Here is a 21343-nt window from a genome sequence, read left to right as displayed (position 1 = left end):
CGGCCGCGCCCGCACACACCCCCGGCCGCCGGCTCCCACCCCGCCCGCCGCCCCCCGCCATGAGCGCCGCCGCTGGCTGCAGGCAGAGTCGCTGCCGCCCCGGCCGCCGCTGGCTCCAGTCCGCCGCCATTATTCTTTGTTCGCTGCGAGCGGCGGCGATGTTGTGGGGCTCGGGCGGAGGCTCCATCTTTACCGCGGCCCCTCCTGCGAGGGGAAGGCCCCGAGCGCGGGTGTCCGGCGCCTCCCCGTCCCCCCTCCGTCCCCCCGGCTCTCTCCGGCTCCTGCCTCCTCCTCCTGCTCCTCTTACCGGTGGTACAAGCTCCTCCGTCACTGCTTTCGTTCGCGGCCCGGATCTCGCTGGAGTTTTATTCTCTCCCCCACGTAACACACCGCGTCAAACTACACCTCCGCCGCGTCACTCACCAACACTCCGCTTCTCCCAGCCGCCCGGGCCACAGGCAGCAGCAGCCGCCGCCGACTGAGGAGCCGCAGCCAGGGAGCCAGCCAGCGCCGCCCAGTGCCGAGTGCGCAGCGGCCGCGCACGGAAACAGCCGAGCTCGGCCCGGAGGAGCTCGAGCGGCCCCGCCCCCCGCGCTGGAGGCGGAACTTGCCGAAAGCCTTCGGAGTCCTTCGGCCGAGGCTAAGGCGTTCCGCCGGGATTGGGGTGGTGGCTAAGGTGGGAAGGGACGGGCGGGGGAGGAGTGGTCTGAGCCCCACCTCGCCGTTTCGCGGATAAAACCCGGTGGCGGCAATATGCAGGAGGAAGGCGGGTTCGCGTGTGGCCCTGTGGGGAATTCCCTTGGGGTGTCGACGGCTCGGTGGAAACCCCCGCGCCTGCCTGCCCCTGCGGCGGTAAGCGGCGGGCTCTAGGGCGGCTGCGGCGCGCCGGGCCTGAGCCCAGGCCCCTGAGCGCCTCCCGCCCCGGGAACTTTTCAAAAGCTGCGGGGACTTGGCCGACGCGCAGCCGGGTGTGAGACTCGGCTGAGAGCCGGAGTCGGGCGAGTTGGGAGGAAGGGCGGCGGAGGCTCTGCAAACGCCCCGAAGCGTGGGGCCTGGGGCCTGGGCCGGGTGCCGGGACGCGGGGCCCCTGCGCTGCCCCGGCGTGGTGGCGCCCGCGTGGGAAGGGTTTGCCCCGCCCGCGGCCTCTCCTCTTCGAGAGTCAGCGGAAAGACCTGGCGGCCGCTCGCCTCGCTGTTCGATCTCGGGGGATGGGGGGGGCGGAGGCCACGGGACTTGTGGCACCTGGTGGGGTGCAGCTCAGCAGTCAGGCCGTAGATGACCTGTTCGGTCCTAGAGGGCCTCCGAGTAATGACCTGTCCCGACCGAGGTTGCTCTGGGACACTCCAAAATATGACCCCCTTCCCCCACCTGCCCGCCTCTTTGTTCTGGCAACCTTCCGGGTCCCTGTCTTTTCACCGCCTATTCTTACCGCTGTGGTTTGCACCCACTGCGCCCTTTTCTTCACCACCCACTCCCACTCTAAGCCCGACAGTGTGACTAACGTTCCTTCGACTACTGAAACTGCTTTCTCAGAGGTCGCTCAAGGCCACGTTTCTGACTCCTTTTTACTGAACTCTGCAGTCCTTTCCCCGGCTCTCATGGCTTATAATTCTTCTGTGCTTTAAAGCACCTATCTTTAGGAAGCCGACCGAGAGGACCGAGTGGGTTCAAATCTGACTGAGCCCCACCCCTTACTGGCTTCTAGTCACAAAGAAGAGTTGCTCTTCCTGGTACTCTAGATCCCCTTCTGCTCTCTCAGGGACTTTGGGCTGAAGAGGATCCCTCTTTTCCTTCTGTTAAATTCAACACTTCCTTCACTGCTGGCTTTTCTATTACTTGAACATGCTCAAGTCTCTCATTTATTTAAAAATATTTCTCTCCTTAAATCTTTATCCAGCTATGACTGCAGTTGTGTCTTACCCAATGGACATTCTCACGTGTCCCACTGCTCCGCCCTCTCCAGTCTGGCTTCTGTTCACCACTCACCTGAGGCAGCTCTGAACTGTCACCTACAAGCTTCAGTCCTACTCTTACAAGACCTCATTCTAGCATTTGGAACTATTGACCACACCTTTATTTAAATATTCTCTTCCCTCTGCTCTTGAAATAAGAGCGTTTTCCTCTTATTTCTCTGTTCTTTAACAAGCAACTTCTCTGTTATCCAGATATTGGAATCCTGCAGAGCCGAGCCCTCATGTACACTTTTCTTGGTGGTCTCATCCTCTTCCAGTGGCTACAGGTACCCTCTGCCAAAGACTGTCCAGCCCATGCCTCAAGCCTAGATCTGGCTCTTGAACTCTGAATTCATATTTCTAACCGGCTTTGGGACACTTTCATTTGGATGACTGGGCCATGTCAAACTCAACCTATATATCATATTCCCTCCAAAAGCCTCTTCTCACAGTCCTTGGATCAGTGAGGGGCATCCCATCCATCTACTCAGTTCAAGCCAGAAACTTGAGATACTTTTGACATACATCCCAATCACCTAGGCTTCTCTTCCTTAAAAAATTGAATTTGTGGGGTGCCTGGGTGGCTCAGTCGGTTAAGTGTCCAACTCTTGATTTTGGTTCAGGTCATAATCTCAGAGTCGTGGGGATCAAGCCTGGCTTTGAGCTCTGTGCTCAGTGCTGAGTATGCTTGAGATTCTCTCCCTCTCCCTCTACCCTCTCCCCCCCCACGCTCTCTCTCTCACTTTAAAATAAATAAATAAAATCTTTAAAAAAAAAATAAAAAATTTGATTTGTGGCCTCTCCTTTCCGATGGCTACTTTTCATACTGTAGTATAGTCAACCTTCATCATTTGAAGTCTTGCAATGACTACCATCTAGGTCCAACAGAACTCCTTTTGGCTTATTCCAATCCATTTGCCATGCTGTACCAGAGTTTTGTGTTTTTTTTTTTTTAAATATAAATCTGGGGTGCCTGAGTGGCACAGCGGTTAACCGTTTGCCTTCGGCTCAGGGCGTGATTCCAGCGTTGTGGGATCGAGCCCCACATCAGGCTCCTCCACTATGAGCCTGCTTCTTCCTCTCCCACTCCCCCTGCTTGTGTTCCCTCTCTCGCTGGCTGTCTCTATCTCTGTCAAATAAATAAATCTTTAAAAAAATAAATAAATATAAATCTGATCAAGTCACTACTCTGCTTGAATTCTTAATGGCTTCCCTTTGCTTACTGAAAACAGTCTAAGCTCCTTATCATGGACACCAGACCCTCTACGATATGGGTTTCTCATTCTCCCCAACTTCCCCAATTGTCCTCCTAGCTCTCAGCACTCCAGCCATATTAGTCTTTTTATTTTTTCTAGGCTCTTCTCTCTCTCTCTCTCTTTTTTCCTACTGTAGGCTCTCATCTCAAGGTACTTACAGACGTTGCCCCTCCTCTGGAATTCTTTTTTGCTACCCACTCCCCTACCAAGTTGTAACTTCTCAGTTTCTTTTCCGACTCACCATACATACTTATTTAAGTCTGTGCAGGTAGGAATTATGTCTGTCTTATTCACCACCAGCTCTGTTCCTCCCCTCCCATTCCTAGCACCAGCAACAATTTCTAGATTGTAGCAGTGCTTGTTAAATATTTATTGAATAAATAATGAATATATCTGGTCCTGGGCAAAATTCCTTAATATCTTGGTGTTGAAATTCTGGCTCAGCCACTTACTAACTATGTGACACTGGACAAATTGTTCATTCTTGTCCCTTAGTTTTCCCATCCGCAAAATAAAGATGATAATAGCACCTACATCATCATGTTATTGTGGTAATTAGACCATTGATGGAATGTGTTCTTGGAACAATGTTTGACATGTAGTAAGTTGATTAAAATGTTGCCTATTACTACTTTGACTTGCATATCTCACCCTTATGTCAAATACATTTTCAAAATTGAGCTTATCATCTTGCTCTTCTTACCCTATACATGACACCAAATTCTTGAAATTATTTACTCGTAGCTTATTTTTATCATCCATCAAAATGGTAGTTTTTTGTTTCAAAATTTCCTCATATTCTTCCTATCTGTCCACAATGACCTTCAGTTAGGCGCTATCTCTTCATATCTTACTTGGCTCACTTCCTAGGTGCGTTTTGACTGCAGGCCCACATCCTTTACTTCCTCGTGCCCTGTCGTCATACCTGTGGACCTCCACCAGTTATTACACCCTGTATTCTCCTTGAGTTCTGCTCTCTTGGCCTCTGTTCTCACCTAACTTTTTTCACTCACTCATTCATTCGATCATCCATTCATCCAAGTGCAAGTTATTTTACTAAACATTTTGGATATACTCCAGAATTGAAATTGAGTCTCTCAATTTCATCTAGTCTTCTCTAGCATCTCTATGAACCATGAAAATGAACTAAACATGTCAAACTTTAAACATCCATTTTTTGTCTCTGGGACTTGGAAGCTACCTTTATTTTTGACTCAATTACACCCCTGGAAAATATGATCAATATTGGGAAAAGTAGAGAAGAGCACATGGATATAACTTGACTTAGTTTATGATCAATAAGTACCCTGAGAGAGATCCAGAAAAGGGGGGAGATCTCATAAGTTGATTATAAAAGACTTCAAGGAGAAAGTGATATCTGAGAGCTTCTCTCTAACCACGGCTTCCTTTTCCTGTTATTTTTCTCTCTTGCTTCCGCTGTTGAACCTAACTATCACTCTCACTACAAACTCAAATTCCGTGAGCCCTGCCTATTCTAGTTTATCATCTCTCATGACTTAATTCACTCTCCTACCTAACCCCAAAGCCATGGTGACCTATTTCTTTTATTCTAAAAGTAACTGTTAAACACCTACTTTGTGCCATGCACTCTTAGAAACTGTGGGTAGAGTAGTGACTAAAACATTGTTTCTCTCTCAAAGGTAATAAAATCTTCAACCTCTCCTCTTTCTGACATTTCTTTTTTGTCTACTCCTTTGTGCTCTCATCCAGTCTCATGATTGTAAATACTAGGTCTATACTGACAACTTTCAAAATTATACCTTCCCCACAAATCAATCCCCCAAACTCCAGTCTCATTTAAACCAGTACCTACGTACACCTCAACGTGGTTATTGTCTTAGCCTGGGTTTCCCCAGGAAGCAGACCTGAGGTGTAGGCCTCTAAGCTGTTATTTTATTAGGGAATATAATCCCTGGGAAATGAGGATAGGGAAAAGAAGTAAGTCAGGGGAAGAGGTCGAGATTCAGTCCATAGGATGGATGCTAACACTACTCCCCCGCCCCCAAATTCAGATACCTCCATTTTGTATGAGCCGGAACATGAAGCAAAAGACTGTCAGGTGGTTATGGCCTGAGGTATGTTGGGTATGGCAACAGGGGCAGAGTAAGAGGCCAAAGGCCCCGCAGGGAAGGATGCCAAAGGATCTGAGATGCTATAGATGTCTAATAGACACCTCAAACTCAATATATCTAAATCTGAACTGAATTTCCCCCTCACATCTGTACTTGCAGCTTTTCCCACCCTAATAGCTGAGGTTAAAAATCTTGGCACAATTCTTCGTGCCTTCCTTTCTCTCACACCTCACATCTCTTCATTTAGGAAAATTTATTGGCTATACCTGCAAAATGTATCCAACTCTGACTGCTTACCACCTCCACTGCAAGTGAGCCAAGTCTACAATACCTTCATTTCTTGCCTGGATTACTGCAGTTGCTTCTGAAGAAGTCTCCTTACTTCTTGCCTGGCCATATACCAGCCAGACTTCTGCCTTAGCACCTCGGGGCTGTTTCAGTTCCTAAAATGTTCTTTTTCCAAGTATGGAGAGAGTTAACTCCCTCACTTCCTTCAAGTCTGCTGAGGGAGAAAGCACTTTCTCACTGAGGCCCGGACCGAACTAACTAACTTCCTTTCTTCCTTCCTTCCATCTATCTATCCCCTATCTATCTATCTATCATCTATCTATCTATCTATCTATCTATCTATCTATCTATCTATCATCTATCTATCTGTTTTTTGCTTTATTCATAAAGTTTTATTTAGAGTTAATTCCTCACACTGGATATAAATTACTGCGGCAAAGATCCTGAAGCATTCTCAAGTCCTTGATTGTCAAATTGCTATTCAGAAGAGTTATAGCAATTTACATTCCTCTAAGCAATGTATCAAAGCGCCCACCTCAGTCCATCTTTACTCTGATTGCTTATTTATGGGTGAAAAAGGGCATCTCATTGTGGGTTTTTTTTTTTTACCATACTATTTAAAATTGCAACTTGACCCCCACCTCAATCACCACTCCCCCCCCGTACCCACCCCATTTTTCTGGAATCTCCATATCTTGTTAATATTTCTTTTCTGTGGCACTTACTACCTTCAAACATACTATTTTACTACTTTTTATGTTTATTGTTGACTGACTCCCCTGCTAAAATACAAGTTTTAAAAAGCAATATTTTCATTTTGTTCACTGATGTATGTCAAGTATTAGAACCATGCCCTAACATATACACGGTGCTCAATATGTATTTGTTGAATGAATTTCCAACTTGCCTGTCTCTGATCTTTGATGGTTCATACTGTTCAGATTTATTTTCTTGGTTGCTTTTGCAGTTAAAATGAGGAGGTATATAAAAGGCTTTCTTCTTATTTGGTAATTACCTTATAATCTTAATGTAATTATCTTAATGAAGTAGATATCAATAAAGATTCCTGGATCAGAAAGCAGTTGAAATCGTTAACATCTCTCTAACAGCAAAAAGACAAAAAAAGTGAATGACCCAAATATCCCCACTACCAAATAGTTAACTATTTAATTATTTTTTTGTCCCTTACATGTACATGTACCTCTTTTAATACTCATTATATTGTAACTATTCATTCGCTTATCTTCATCCTTCATTGAACCATGAGCTTCCTAAAGGCAAAGTGTTGTTTTGTTGAACTTGTATCCCTAGTAACTGGCATATAATAGGTGCTTAGTAATGTTTCTTGAATAAAAGAATGAATGCATGGTTAGAGTTTCTCCAGCACTGGTCAAGGGAGAGGTCCCTTGCCCAGTTGGTGCAAGCATGTGATCTACTGAGTTGTCCCCAGCAGTACAGAGGGATGCTTGAGGCTCTTCATAGTTGGAATCGGTGCAAGTTATCAATGCTCATGAAGTCATCTTGTGATTTTCCTTTCTTTTCTTTTAAAGATTTTATTTATTTATTTGACAGAGCACGTGCGCACAAGCAGGGGGAGCAGTAGGCAGAGGGAGAGGGAGAAGCAGGCTCGCCGCCAAGAGTAGGGAGCCTGATGTGGGGCTTGATCCCAGGGCCCCGGGATGGTGACCTGAGCCAAAGGCAGACGCTTAACCAACTGAACCACCTAGGTGCCCCCATCTTGTGATTTTCATTGTGCTTTCCCGATAGTTTTCCCACAGAAAATAGAAAGCACTGACCTGTTATAACTATTCCTGGTTTGTTTACCAGTTATAGTTCCCCATGTAAATTAATACATTGCTTCTTAAAATTAATCTTAACAAGAACAAAAAACAACTCTTGACTTCTACCTCCTCCTCCAGCTACTGTCTCATTTTTCTTTTTCTTCCTTTTCTTTTGTTTTGTTTTCTTTTTTCTTTTTTTTTTTTTTTGGCTCTCTCTACAGTAAATACCCTTGAAAGAGTTCTATATTCACTGTCCCAATTCCTTTTCTCTTATTTTCTGTTAAATCCTCTGCAACTAGCTCTTACCCCCAGCATTCCACCTGACTGCTCTCCATGTTACTTAATCCAGTGACCTGTTTTTAGTCTTCATCTCACTTGACCTGTCAGCAGCATCTGACACAGTTGATGCCTCCCTCCTCCCTGTAACACTTTCTTCACTTGGCCTCCGGGATGCTATGTTCTCCCTGTTTTTTTTTTTTTTTTAAAGATTTTATTTATTTATTTGACAGAGAGAGACAGCCAGCGAGAGAGGGAACACAAGCAGGGGGAGAGGGAGAGGAAGAAGCAGGCTCATAGTGGAGGAGCCTGATGTGGGGCTCGATCCCAGATCGCCAGGATCACGCCCTGGGCCGAAGGCAGACGCTTAACAACTGCGCTACCCAGGCGCCCCTCTCCTGGTTTTTGTCCTACACTACTGGTCACTGTTCTCAGTTTCCTTTCCTCACTGACCTCTTAATATTGGAATGTCTCAGGACTCTGTCCTTGGACTTCTTTTGTTCTTTTTTTTTTTTTTTAAGGATTTTATTTATTTGAGATAGCGAGAGAGAGAGAGCACAAGCAGAGGAGCAGACGGAGGGGGAGAAGCAGACTCCCCTCTGAGCAGGGAGCCCAACATGGGGTTTGATCCCAGGACCCTGAGATCATGACCTGAGCTGAAGGCAGACGCTTAACTGACTGAGCCACCCAGGTGCCCTGGGACTTCTTTTGTTCTTGTACTTTCTGCTTTAATGATCTCCTTCAGTCTTATGACAGTAGATATAATTTAGTTCACAACTCCTTAGTTTCAGACCCAGACTTGTATATCCAAGTACCTCAGCATCCCTACTTGGATGTTTAATGGACCTCTCCATTTTATTATAACAAAACTGAACTCCGGATCTCCTCTCTCCTCAGAAACCTCCTCAAAAACTCCATCATTCCCATTGCAGAGGCTGACTCAGCAACTTTTATACCCCATGTCCAATCTGTCGTCAAATCCTGTTGCTCTCTTTTCAAAATATATGACCACTCTCCCCACCTCCTCTGATACCACCACTCCCACCTTTGACTGGGTTTTGTATCAGCTACCCTTAATCTTCATTCTATTCTCAACATAGCAGCCAGAATGATCCTTTTAAAACATAAAGTAACCATGCCATCACTGTCCAGAACTATCCAGCAGGTCCCCATCTCACTCAGAGTGAAAGCCATGATTCTTGCAATTAGCCTATAATTCCCATTAGCTCCCTGCTCTCACTTCCTGTTATTCTTCCCCTTACTTTTCTTTGTTTGGTCATGTTGGCCACTTTGCTGTTCTGCAGATGTCTTGGACATGCTTTCTGCTCAGGGACTGTGCACTTGTTGTTCCTTATGCTTAGAATGCTCCTTCCAGACATTTTTGTGTCTTCCTCAGGTTTTTGTTCAGATGTCCCCATTTCTGTGAGGGCTTCTCTTACTATGCTGATGAAAATCATTCACCTTACACTCCACCTCTCTTTGCTCTTTTGCTCCCCCATCTCCCTTTGCCACTTTATTTTTCTCCATAGCACCTATCACTCTGTGGTGTGCTATATACTTGACTCACTTGTTGTATTTATTGTCCATCTGATCCCTCTAGGGCAGGGACATTTGTTTTTTCCACTGCTGTGTCCTTAACCTGTAGAACAGTGTCTTGTACATAGCTGGCATTCAAATATTTGTTGACTGAATGTAGTTGAAATTCTGGATTTAATATGAATCTCCTGGTATTTGGTTAGCAAAACAGATCCCCTTCGGCCTAATCACCTTGGGATACATCTGAAGATACTGAGTTTCTGTATTGCAGCCTGTATCATGAGGGTCCCACCCAGGTACTGGCTTCTCATGGGGCTTGATTGCAGCATGGCCATGCTCTGTGCCGTCTCAGTCTTGGTTCTGTATGACCTGAAGGAGATGAGGACCTCTTTGAAGCTTTCTTATTTTCCCATGTCCCAGAGTCAGAACTGAGGAACTGACCAGCAAGATTCTGGTTACTTTTAATTTCGATTTTGAGGACTGAATGGTAAGCTACCAGGACCGTGACATTCTTGGCTTCCTGTGACTGAACTCAGTGCCACATAAACAAAGTCAGATGGCCTCTTACCCCCTAGAAATTATGAAGGGGCCAGTGGTCGGTGATTGAAATCAGTAGCGGTAACAGGGGAAGATTTATTGAGTCCTTACTTTGTGCCAAGCACTGTTCTAAACACTTTTGCTGTGTTGATTAATTTAATCCTCACAATAACCCAATGAGGGGAAATAGTAACATTAGGAACATTTTATAGATGAGTAAACTGAAGCACAGAAGGGCAAAGAAATGTCTCCGAGATCCTAGAGCTAGTAAGTGGCAAGGTAGAATGTGAACCGGGCAGTCTGGCTCTAGTGTTTTACTCTCAACCATGGTGCTCCCCTGCCTGGTTGTAGAGGGGACAGTGGGGAGGGACTTTGCATTGAAAGGAAAGCAGAGTAGTTATGATTTCATCAGTACAATTCCACCATTCTGAAAGCCCTTAGTAACCCAAACACTTTTCTTCTGGCATAATCCTATTGCCATTTTCGTACATGCCACAAGAATCAGGCCAACTAGCTTCCAAGATATTGCCCTTCCTCAGCGAAGAGTAGGCTCTTTGAAACACTACCAAATCACTCCCTTCCCTCCCTGCTTCACTAGCTCCTATGCTTTAGCTGAGCTTTGAGGGGTATGTCATTAGCTCTGAGCCCTACCTAACTGTTCTCCCCATCACACCAACACCCCAGTCTGGTTTAGGGGCCTCTGTTTCCATCAAAGTGCCTCTCACATTTACTAGTTGTGATTTAATTGTCTAGTCCCCTGCTAGACTATAATCCCTATGAGGGCAGAGATTACATCTGCCTTATTCATTGAGATATGCCTAGCAAGCATGATGTTTTTCACATTGGAGGAGTTCAGTAAAATGGTTTTGAATGAATAAAAGTGGTTTTTCCATAGAATATTATATCCATGCAATAAGGTGAATTTTCTTATGGCCAAGTTAGTCCGTCTAGCCTGAAATGGAAAAGATAATTTTCTTTTTGTCTGCCTTTCAGCTGTTGGGTTTCCATGTTATCATTGGCTACACCCTGATGCTGGTTGTCATTTGGTGCTTCTTTCCGCCTCAGATTCAACTATCATTCAACTGCTGTGTGATGTCTCACTAGGGTCTTTGATGTCTATGTGCTAATTTAAAACTGAAATAACTTTTCTGGGTTTCAGTTTCCTTGGCCATGTATTCAAGACACCTAATTGACTTGCACAAGATGAAACTGTAAATTTAAAGATGGATTTGAATTTAGAGCTTCCAATTCTAAATTTAGCTTCCTTTTTTCCCATATATATAATGTTGACTGCCTATTCCCATCTCTGATCTGTGTCTACTAGGCCATGGGTAGCACCTGTATTACTGAGTGACAGCCGTATTTCATAATCTTATCATATGTACCTCCTCCACAAGCCTTTTCCCCCCTCCCCTTTGTTCTGTTTATCACTTTTTATTCATTTTCTTCCCATTTCCACTCTGCTGGCTCCTCTCCCAACCAGTGGCACTCAGGGTGTATGAAAACATTCTCAGGCCTGTCCTAATCTTGTATATGGATTGAGGGCTTTAGTGATAATTGGTTATTTCTATTATATGCTCTCCTTACTTATATCTATTTCAGAAGTAGATAGGAGAAGAGTTTCACAGATTTGAACCAGGGCACATACTATCTGGGCTCCTGATTAAACATACGCTTTTTGCTCTCTGTTTGTTTCTGAGCCTCCATAGCACAGGACTAAGAAAAGTACAAACCCTTATGGTATAGACAGAATAATGCCACCCCATCCCCAGACACTCATGTCCTAATTCCTGAAACCTATGAATATGTCAGCTTACCTGGCAAGAAGAACTTTGCAGATGTAATAAACTTAAGGATTTTGAGATGGGGAGATTTTTTGGGATTATTTGGGTGTAATCACAAAGATCCTTAAAAGGGAAAAAGGAAGGCAGGAGAATTCGAGTCAGAGCAAAAGAAAAAAAAATCGAAAGATGCTCTGTTTTGAAGATAGATGATGAGGTCATGAGCCAAGGAATACAGAAGCCTCTAGGAGCTAGAAAAGGCAAAGAAACAGATCCTCCCCTAGAGTGTCCAGAAGGCGTGCAGCTCCGCCCACACCTGGATTTTAGCCCACCAAGACTGATTTTACACTTCAGACCTTTAGAACTATGAGATAATACATTTGTGTTTTAAGCCATTAAGTTTGTGGTAATTTGTTATATTGACAATAAGAAATTAATTCAGCCCCCTAAGGACAAAAGGAACAGGAAAGGACACCATAGCAGCTGAGAAAATTCAGCACATGCTTAGAAGATGGGCTAGATGGAAGGAAAGTAACAGATGGAAGATGGAAGAAGCTGATACCTGAGTGCCTGCAGGAGGGAGAAGGGATAGCAACAAAAAGGAAGTAACTTGTCCTGTAGAAACCCGAAAGGGTCAAGAATTAGAGGTCATGCCTGATCCATCCCATTTACAGAGCCCAGGAAAAGAGGACAAAGGGAGACCTACAGAACATTTGGCTAAATATGTAAGTTATAAACCCAGTTAACAAACTGCAAACTAAAGTTTATTCTGTCCTACCTTGAGAAATGCAGAGAAGGGACTTCCATTTGGGGGTACGCCCATGAATTTGAAGGATTTGATCAGCATGACAGAGAGAAACCAACAGACTATTCAACCAACTAACCAACCAATCAACTGGAAAGCCTGATATGTCTGACTATATTGAGATGAGAGTTAAAGTGGTGGAGAGTTTTGAGTTAGTGATATGTGCTTAGACAATCACATAAATGAAAAGAACAGTACAATTATTAACTCCAGAAAAAACCAGAAAGTTAGGCAGGAGAGGAAAATTAATTATAGTCTATTATATGGTTCAAATAGAATTGAATACAAGGCTCTAAAAATGTAACGACCAATTATTAATCTAATTAAAATTATGATAGGCACCTGGGTGGCTCAGTCGGTTGGGTGACCGACCCTTGATTTCGGCTTAAGTCATGGTCTCAGGGTCGCGGGATCAAGCTCCCTGTCAGGCTCTGTGCTCAGCGTGGTGTCTGCTTGTCCCTCTCTCTGTCTCTCTGCCTGCATACTCTCTCTTTCTCTCTCTTTCAAATATATAAATAAAATCTTTAAAAAAATAAAATAAAATTACGATATATAACGAAAGAGCATGTATGTGGTGGGCATGCAGAAAGGGAGGAAAATAAACCCTCATTTCCATAATGCAAAGTCAATAAGTAAAGCTTAAAGCAGAAATACCAAATTGCCACAATTAAAACATGTGTAGAGATATGGAGGTCAATTCCAAAGAACCGGTTTGAAAAATTCACAGTGGCTGTCTCTAGGGTAGGGTAAGTGTTCAGTGAGAGGGCTGTGGATTATGCAAACTATGAACACGTGTAGCTTTGCTGAAACTAGATCCTTCCTTTTAAAAAGGAGGGGAATAAAAGATGATCTTAAGGGGAAAAATTATTGAAGACACTTTCCTGGATTTGAAAAACATGAGTATTAAGATTGAAGGAGATACTCAAATCTCTTGCAAAGAGCCCATGTCTAAGCGTATGACCCTGCAATTTTTGAATACCATGTATAAAAACAAAGAGAACGTAAAAGCCTCTGGGAGGGGCTGAAGGCACCTACAGAGGACCGGGATGAGAGTGGCACTGGACTTCTCAACAGCACCCCTGGAAGCTTGAAGGTGATGTGTTAGTGGGCTCCGATCTTGAGGGAAAATTATTTCAATAGCAGTATCCTGTTATTTTTAGACATGTTAGATTTTTGCCTATCACAAACACTTTCTCAGGAAACTACGAGAAGGTATGCATTACCAAAATGAGGGAGTAAACCAAGAAAGAAGATCCAGGAAACAAGTGCATATCTGTCAGCTTACGGTATGATGCAGTCACAACCAACATGGAAGTCTCCATGGTTTACAACTGAGGTTTTTTTACTCACCCAACGTGTTCACCATGCAGTTCTGTTGTCACCTTGAGTGGGACGGAGGCTGATGGAGCAGCCTCTACCCCGGACATTATGGCTAGCTTTGTGGAAGAGAGAAAGAGAAGGAGAGAGAACAGATCTTGTCTGTCTCTTATGCTTCTACCTTGGGATGACACATGGATTGGCAAGTGACCTGGTGACTTCTGAGTGTAACATGGCAGAGATGTAAAATCCTTCCATAGAGTGGAACATCACACGTCCTGGCATGGGCTGTCAAGGGGGTAAGGAAGTACAATCCACCCATTGCAGGAGCAGCAAATATTTTGAACAAGAATATAATCTATCTCAAAGGGAACCCCTGGAGAAGGAAGGTAAAAGGAATACCTCAACAGCACCTGTGAGAAGGAGGAAGAGAGCTTCAGGAGGAAGGTCAGGTTGGCGGAGGGGGAGGAACTGATGGTGACAGCTTTATGACAGCTCTGATTGTTAGCTGGGCCACCTCTCTGGGTAGACCCTAGAAGATTTGGAGTGATGGGGTAAGAGACTGCTGTTTCTTCACCAGATTTTTTTGCACAAAGTTGAGTTTTTTCAAAAACTAATGTAATAATTTAATGCAAATTTAAATTATTTTTTAAGTGGGTAGAAGCTGACCTATATGGTGTCTTGTGTGCTTGTGTGTGTGTGCTTCCGTGACACGTGTGTGTGTGTTTGCATCTATGTGTGTGATCAGGCAGTCCTTCGGAAACTGTAGTTGGAAATTTTTGTTACCTGTCTGCCACAAGGTCAGTACAGAAATTGAGAGCAAGCATTTCTAAACTTTAATAGCAATTCAACAGAGTATTTTATGTCTGTTGAAATCAATAACACAAAATGTGAAGGTTCTATTTTGTATTCCTTGTTTTTACATTTTTTTTTCTAGTCATTCATTTTTACTGTATTTTACAAACATCTGCATGGGATTGGAAATTTTTAAAAAATTTGGTCCTTCACCTTTTAGAAGCACTGATTCAGGGTATTAAAGTAAAACTCTAGGATATAAGTATTTGAGAATTATTGTCCCAGGACAGTCAGCAAATGACCAGTGCTACATCTCTGACTATGCTGCTTCCTGCGCAATTGTACTCGGAGAATTTTACGTAGAAAGAACAGAAGCATATTGAGGTCAACGCTCCTCGTCCTTCTGTGACAAAGTTATTTACGATATGCTCCTCTTCATCCAGCTTGCCCCCTCAATAAAGCACCTGGAAAGAGTCCAAAGAAAACAGTTGTGTTTTCCAAGAAACCATGGGAAAACAGTGTTAGCAACCCTGAGGTGAAGACATTTGACTTTCTAAGGCTAGCAGACTTACTTTTTTGCAGTTCTGTCCAAATTCTGCATTTGTGACTTCAAGGCTCTCATGTTCATAGTCAAATACTTAAGGCATTTAGTAATAATAATATAAAAACATAGTATATATTAAAAAAATAATAATATAAAAACAATTTAAAAAAAAGGTTCTCTTGCCTTTTAAACTGGCTCATTAGGTTCTTGCTTCTTTCCCTTCAGGCTTTAGGCTCATGCTACCCAATGCTTATTAAAAGGAGACAAAACGTCCATACTTAATGTCTGTGAGGGCTTAAAAACTGGTGCTTTACTGTGATAAAGTACAATATAATTTATCACAGGACGCATTTCAGAAGGGCCAGAGTGCATTTCTTCTCCGGAATAGTGACATTTCTTTTCAATACATGAGCAAAAATGATAAAGTAGGCTATAGTTACTCTGTCCATTTTAATGCTGAAGTTCACATGTGTCTTGGTAAAACGCTTCTGGTCTCTGTTAGTTGTGGTTTAGTCATGAACGTTGTCTTGGTAACACTGGAAAACAACAGCCAGCTCCTGTCCTAACAGGAATTGTGACTACCTAAACTCGGGTGCAGGGTATAGAGTTTTAAACCACACCCTGAGAAGCACCCATCTCTGCACAGTGAAAAGCTGTCAAAACCTGGTTAGCTTCTGAGATAGGAGTCACTGTGTCTCCTGAAACTCACCATATCAAGGTATTTGACTTGTGCAGTTAGGTATTTAATGAGTGGTTTTCAAGTTTTTTTTTTCTCACACAACACATTTCTACCAATAACATCCAAAGATGGAGTGGGGGGGGGCTTTTGTAAAAAGCTTTTTACAAAAGCTCCTCTCCCCCATGCTTGTAACCCCTCCCCACTCTCCCCTCTTCTACAAGGAATTTTGTGAGAGTTTTCTTGTTTGGGTGTGTAAGGATGATAGGCAAGGAGAAAATAAATCTTTTTACCTATACACATCACCAGGCAGCAAACGAGCATAAGAGCCCTTCAAAATGTCAGTGTCATGACTGCCAGTGTCCCTTCTCTGTGTAGACTTTTCTTAGCAAGGAATCTGGTCCTGTCAGCTAAATTGTTATATTTCAGTATTTGACATACTTTTTTTTTTTTAAGGGACTTGTCAATGACAATTTAGTGCATGTTTCTGAATGCTGCATGAACCACAGTGCTGCTTCTTCCAGGAAATCTCTTCTTTCCAACAGAACTTTGAGGAAGACATGCATGCCCATGCCTCCTCAGCACAAGCAGATTTTGTATCATTAGGGTCGTGCATTTGCAGATCAGAAAAACAACTTTGTTTCATCCTAATCTACTGGGTTGGAATGAGTATCTTCACAGTTCTGAGATCCTCTTAAAATAAGAGGTCCTTTAGTAATCTGTTCTCAGACTACAAAGGACGGTGATAAACATCAGTGGAATGGCATTGAATTTACTAGAATTTGGCATGCTCCCAGCCCTGGCTCTTGGCAGGGTGGCATCTTATTCTAGGATCATGGAGTCTTCTCTACACTGATTTTCTTCCAGGATGGACCCCATCCTTTTTTTGGTCCCTCCCACCAGTCAACTACCTTGTGTAGATTTCATCTCATGAAACTGTAAATGTTATTGTCTAATATGTTACTGTCTGACACCCTGTAATGTTACTAATATCTATTCTAGGGCACAGTGCTAAATAGTTTTTGTCACTGTGGTTTTGAAATGAACCAGTAGAATACTTTTGTATTTGTGTGTCAGAGTTTCTCCTACTTCTTCCAGGAAGGCGGCACTGAATCATTTTCAGGACTTTTTTTTTTTTAATTGAACTCTGATCAACATACAATATCCTGGTTTCACTTTTATATAACCTCATCTGTCATTATTGGTCCAAGATTAAACAGATAGTGTTTGCACTTTAGGCTTACATGACACGAGGTGTGAAAAGACTTAGAATCAAAACACGGCTTGCTGCAGCCCGGGAACTTTTACTGGAATTACCCATAACACAGCATGAAGCCAAGGGAGTTTTAAAAACACTTTCTTTCCATCGGGGCTTGTCCTACATTGTTGCTCACCGTCAGAGCTCGCTGCACATACGGGGGCAGAGCACCTCTGGTGTGTAAGGAGGTAGCTTACCCATTCAGGTATGAATTTGCCTAACCAGACGGACTCTAAGCACCTCCGGGCGGGGACAGAGTCTTCTCATTGCTTTAGGTTGGCACCTCCTTCTGTGCCTGGTCATTGACTTGAACAGAGTGAACCAAACTCAACACCCAAAACCTCAGGACGCAAAAGACTGGAAGGACAGGGCCGAGAGGAAGAGAGGGTAGGCATGCAAGACCTGGGCTAAAGATTGCATTCTTAAAATTCTTAAAAGTGAAGAATTAATTAAATCAGAGGCTGAGGTTTCTTCTAAGGAAAAAATGGCAGAGTACAGAGATGATGTGGGGCATACAGGAAACACATTCATTTTCCTCACCGTTTGGAGCTTCCTCTAGGAAGGGTGGGGTGGGGGATGGAACTCCTTCGCTGGAGTGCGGTGCGGTGGGTTGCAAAAACCCCTGGATCTCGCTTACGCTGTCCCTGACTCACTGTAAGTGATTAGTAAGCATTAGATATCTTTATCACCATATTTATCTCATCCAATTAGAAGATAGTTTTGTATCACTAAGAAAAAACTGCCAATTAAACTATTACATGATTATTTCTTATCAAAATTATTTTCTATTTATTGAAAAAGTTTTGACTGATTTAGACAGATTTTATAAATCATATTTCATCCTCAGGCCATATATAAAAAGGAACTGTTGCATGTTCAGAGTCTAATTCGTCAGAATCACTTTCTGACTCAGAGACGTTGATTTCTGTGTTTTTTCCCACAATGTTTCTGTGATATCAAGTGTTGGAAATCAGAAATGCAGCACTCCTAGAACGATGCTCTGCCAAATCCCAGATTTTCTTGCAAACCACCGCCACACCCTCTCCTCGTGCTGTTTCTATCTTTTCAGGAAGTGTCCACAGAGCATTCTCAGGCAACAACCAGATTCACACTCTTTCTTCAATTCCTGCACGTCGCGTCCTAACTTCTTTCTTCCCCACATTGGTTCGTGGTTAAGTCCTTTGTAGGAGATGCTCAGGAGAAAATTCCTGGAGTTACCTTTGCCTGTCCTCTGCTTTTTACACCCAACATCCAATCCCACCAAGATTTCAAATCCAGAACCTGGCTCCCATCTGCCTTCCTCCACTGCTGCTTCTTTAGCCTAAGGCATCATCATCTTTCACCTATAATCACCTCCAACAGGTTTTTCTGCTTTTGTCTTGGCCCCGTTACAGGTCTATCGTCAACACAGTGGCCTGAACGAATCTTGCAAAACTAAGTTAGCTCTTGTCCCTCCTCTACCTGAAACCAAGCTTTAGCTGCGGGTTTCACTCAGAGTGAAAGCCAAAGTCTTTGCAGTGCTCCCCTTCTGCCGGCCCTGCATAATTGATGCTCCCTGCTTCACCCCCCTCTTCCCCTCCTTCTCCCTTCTGAGCACTTCCTCCAAACTCACTAGCCTCCTGGCTGGTTCTCAGTCTCATCAGGCATGTTCTCTTTGCCCTCTCTTTCCTCTGCCTGGAAACTGCCTCCAGGATCTGTGGTCTAACTCCCTCACCTCCTTCAGGTTTTGCTCGTGTTCTTACTGAAGCCTCCCTTGGCCACTTGAATTAATACTGCAACCCAAACTTCCCTCTGTACCCCAGTCCACCCTGCCTTCCTTAACACACCCCACATTTTCTTTTTCCATAGCATTTAGCAGTATTATATACTATAAAATTTACTTACTGATTATGGTGGATTGCTTATTGCCCTTCTCACAAGGGCAGGCATCTTTAATTTGTTCGCTGATGATTCCCAAGTGCCTAGAACAGTGCCTGAGAGGCATCCATTCAATACTTGTTGAATTGCACTGAACTGTGATAATCCCATGACCAAGATCAGCGCTAGGTGCCATGGGAGTATATGGAAATGGCCCGCACTGAGCAGGTCAAGAAAGATCTTGTGAAGGAGCTGATGCCTCAGCTGAACTTGTTTCCCAAGAAACAGACTGAGGTGGCCGAAGGAATCATGAGAAGCAATGAAGTCACGGATGCGAAGTCCCCCCTTGGGTATTGTTTCAGGGGGAAATTCAGATTGGATACTACCTATGATTACTGTTCAGAGCAAGGAAGTCAAATCCCATAGGCAATAAACTTTGTAAACAAATGTTTCAACAAAGCTTAATTCTGTCTGGGTGTACCCCATTATTATCATGAGCACTGATAACATTTCACCGTCAAACTGCTTTGGCCAGGAATTCCAGTCTGACCAGCCTCAATCTTTGTTTTGGTCACTAGAGTAGCCAGTAATGAAATGCTAAGGTTCTGCTAGCCAAAATAGTAGTTAAGAAAGTTTATAGTGATTATCTTTAGAAAGGAATGCAATGACATAGAGATTTTTCTCATTTGAGGCGTTCTTTCAGTGCAGACCAGGGTTTGTCCTCGGAGAGGGAGCCCTAGCTATTTCGGTACTTGGGACGAGACACAAATCCACTCTCAAATCAGCTTTGTAACTTACAATGTAAGATTTATGTGTTCTTAACAATCTGTGCCATCTGGTGGCTTCCTATTAAATAATTATTCTTGATAATTAGATGTCAAGCTCAGTTGTTTCTAGCTGTTGGAGGAGTGTATGTGCTGTCAACATGTAAATATAACACATTTTAGAATTGTACACTCTTTACAAAGTTTACCTGCGCCCTTTGAATTTCAGTAGGCAGATACAAGACCCTTTCCGCCTTCCCAATGTTGACACTTTTCATAGAATCACCTAAGCTCAGTCCCTGGGTGACACACATTAATCAATATGCATTATTAAAATGACTAAATTAAATAAATTTTGATCCAGAAGAAACATATAGTTTAAGCCTCAAGGTGTTGGGGAAACCGAGCTTAGTGTACTTTTGTGTCTGTAAAATAGGTCTCATCATAGTACCTACATCAGTCTTTATGAGAATTAATATGTGTTACAGGAGCTAATATATGTAAATCTTCGGCATATTTCTTTTCTAGTAAACTATTTTTTTTAGAACAGTTTTAGATTACAGAAAAAGTAAGCAGACAGTACAGAGAATATATACACCTGTATATCCACCCCTCGCCCCACCTTAAGCTCGGTTTCCCATAATTAACATCAAATATTAGTAGGTGCATTTGTTACAATCAATGAACCAATACTGATATGTTACTATTAAGTAAAGTGTGTAGCTTATTCAGATTTCCTGAGTATTTACCTAAGGTCTTTTTCTGCTTTAGGACCCATCGAGGATACTATATTATATCCAGTAATTGTGTCCATTCAGGCTCTCTTTGCTGTGACAATTTCTCTGGCTTTCTTGTTTTTGATGACCTTGACAGTTTTGAGGAATACTGGTCAAGTATACCGTAAAATGCCCCTCTACTGGAATTTGTCTTTGGCACATTTGAGGGCTAACAAGAATGTTGGTTGTTATTATTATTATTACTACTTCAAATTCAGGTTAAAATGTGGAACAGAAGTGGGATGTTGGGAGGGATAGTTTTGCTGGATGTTCAATATTTGTTATTATTTAATTTAATTATTTAATATCAGTTATTAATTTAATTATTATTAAGTATTTTATATTTATTTGAGAGAGAGAGAGAGAAAGAGAGACAGCATGAGCAGGGCGAGGGCCAGAGAGAGAGGGAGAAGCAGGCTCCCCACTGAGTGTGGAACCTGATGTGGGGCTCAAACCCAAGACCCTGAGATCATGACCTGATCTGAAGTCAGATGCTTAACCAACCGAACCACCCAGGCAGCCCTAGATGCTCAGTATTTAAATGAAAGATTTATTTTGAGACTTGGTCGGTTTATCAGTGCTGAAAAACTGGACAGACTTGGTTTCCCTACATCCATCCTTCCATCTGTCCATTCGATCTAGTCAATATTCCCCAAGTCTCTATTGTGAGGGTAGAAATGTGTTAGATGTTGAGGATTCAATGATAGAGAAAACAAAACTCCCTCATGGAGCTTCTGGTCAAATAGGGAGACAGTTAATAAGCAACTAAAGAAATAATCTAAAAGATAGCTTATGGCAAAGAAGGAAAATAAAATATTTTTATAGTAAAGAATATCTCTGTAGGTGAGGGGAAGAAGGATTACTTTATGAGGATGGTGCATTAGTTAGGGTCAGATTTAACTGGGAGGGACAGAAAACTTTAAAAAATGGAGGCATAAGCAAAATAGGGATTTCCTTGTCATGTTAAGGAAGTCAGGGAGTCAGATCAGCACTAAAGTGGCAGGTCCATAGAGTCAGGACCCTGGCTCCTTCCATCTTGTCGCTCTGCTGG

The 21343-nt window shown here is 43.2% G+C and overlaps 1 protein-coding gene and 1 long non-coding RNA gene across 10 annotated transcripts in view; one reads left to right on the top strand and one right to left on the bottom strand.

Annotated features, from left to right (window-relative positions):
* CREB1 (cAMP responsive element binding protein 1) overlaps positions 1 to 551 on the bottom strand; it is a 67729-nt gene extending 67178 nt beyond the window's left edge. For 4 of the 5 annotated variants that reach the window (XR_855659.3, XM_019798413.2, XM_002918087.4 and 1 more), the window contains exon 1: positions 308 to 506. The gene's annotated coding sequence lies outside the window, so the exon portion shown is untranslated. Of the gene's footprint in view, positions 1 to 307 lie in introns of all 5 variants that reach the window. The other variant, XM_034655066.1, reaches the window with a different exon arrangement.
* A 130-nt stretch (positions 552 to 681) lies between these two features.
* The window catches only part of LOC117801130, a 106033-nt gene continuing 85371 nt past the window's right edge, over positions 682 to 21343 (top strand). For all 5 annotated transcript variants that reach the window (XR_004623588.1, XR_004623589.1, XR_004623590.1 and 2 more), the window contains exon 1: positions 682 to 852. This is a non-coding gene — a long non-coding RNA (uncharacterized LOC117801130). The remainder of the gene's footprint in view (positions 853 to 21343) is intronic.

Source organism: Ailuropoda melanoleuca, chromosome 2 (assembly GCF_002007445.2).
Source record: "Ailuropoda melanoleuca isolate Jingjing chromosome 2, ASM200744v2, whole genome shotgun sequence".
Lineage (NCBI taxonomy): Eukaryota > Metazoa > Chordata > Mammalia > Carnivora > Ursidae > Ailuropoda > Ailuropoda melanoleuca.
The sequence above is the reverse complement of the archived record's forward strand: the minus strand, read 5'-3'. Positions and strand labels throughout refer to the sequence as shown.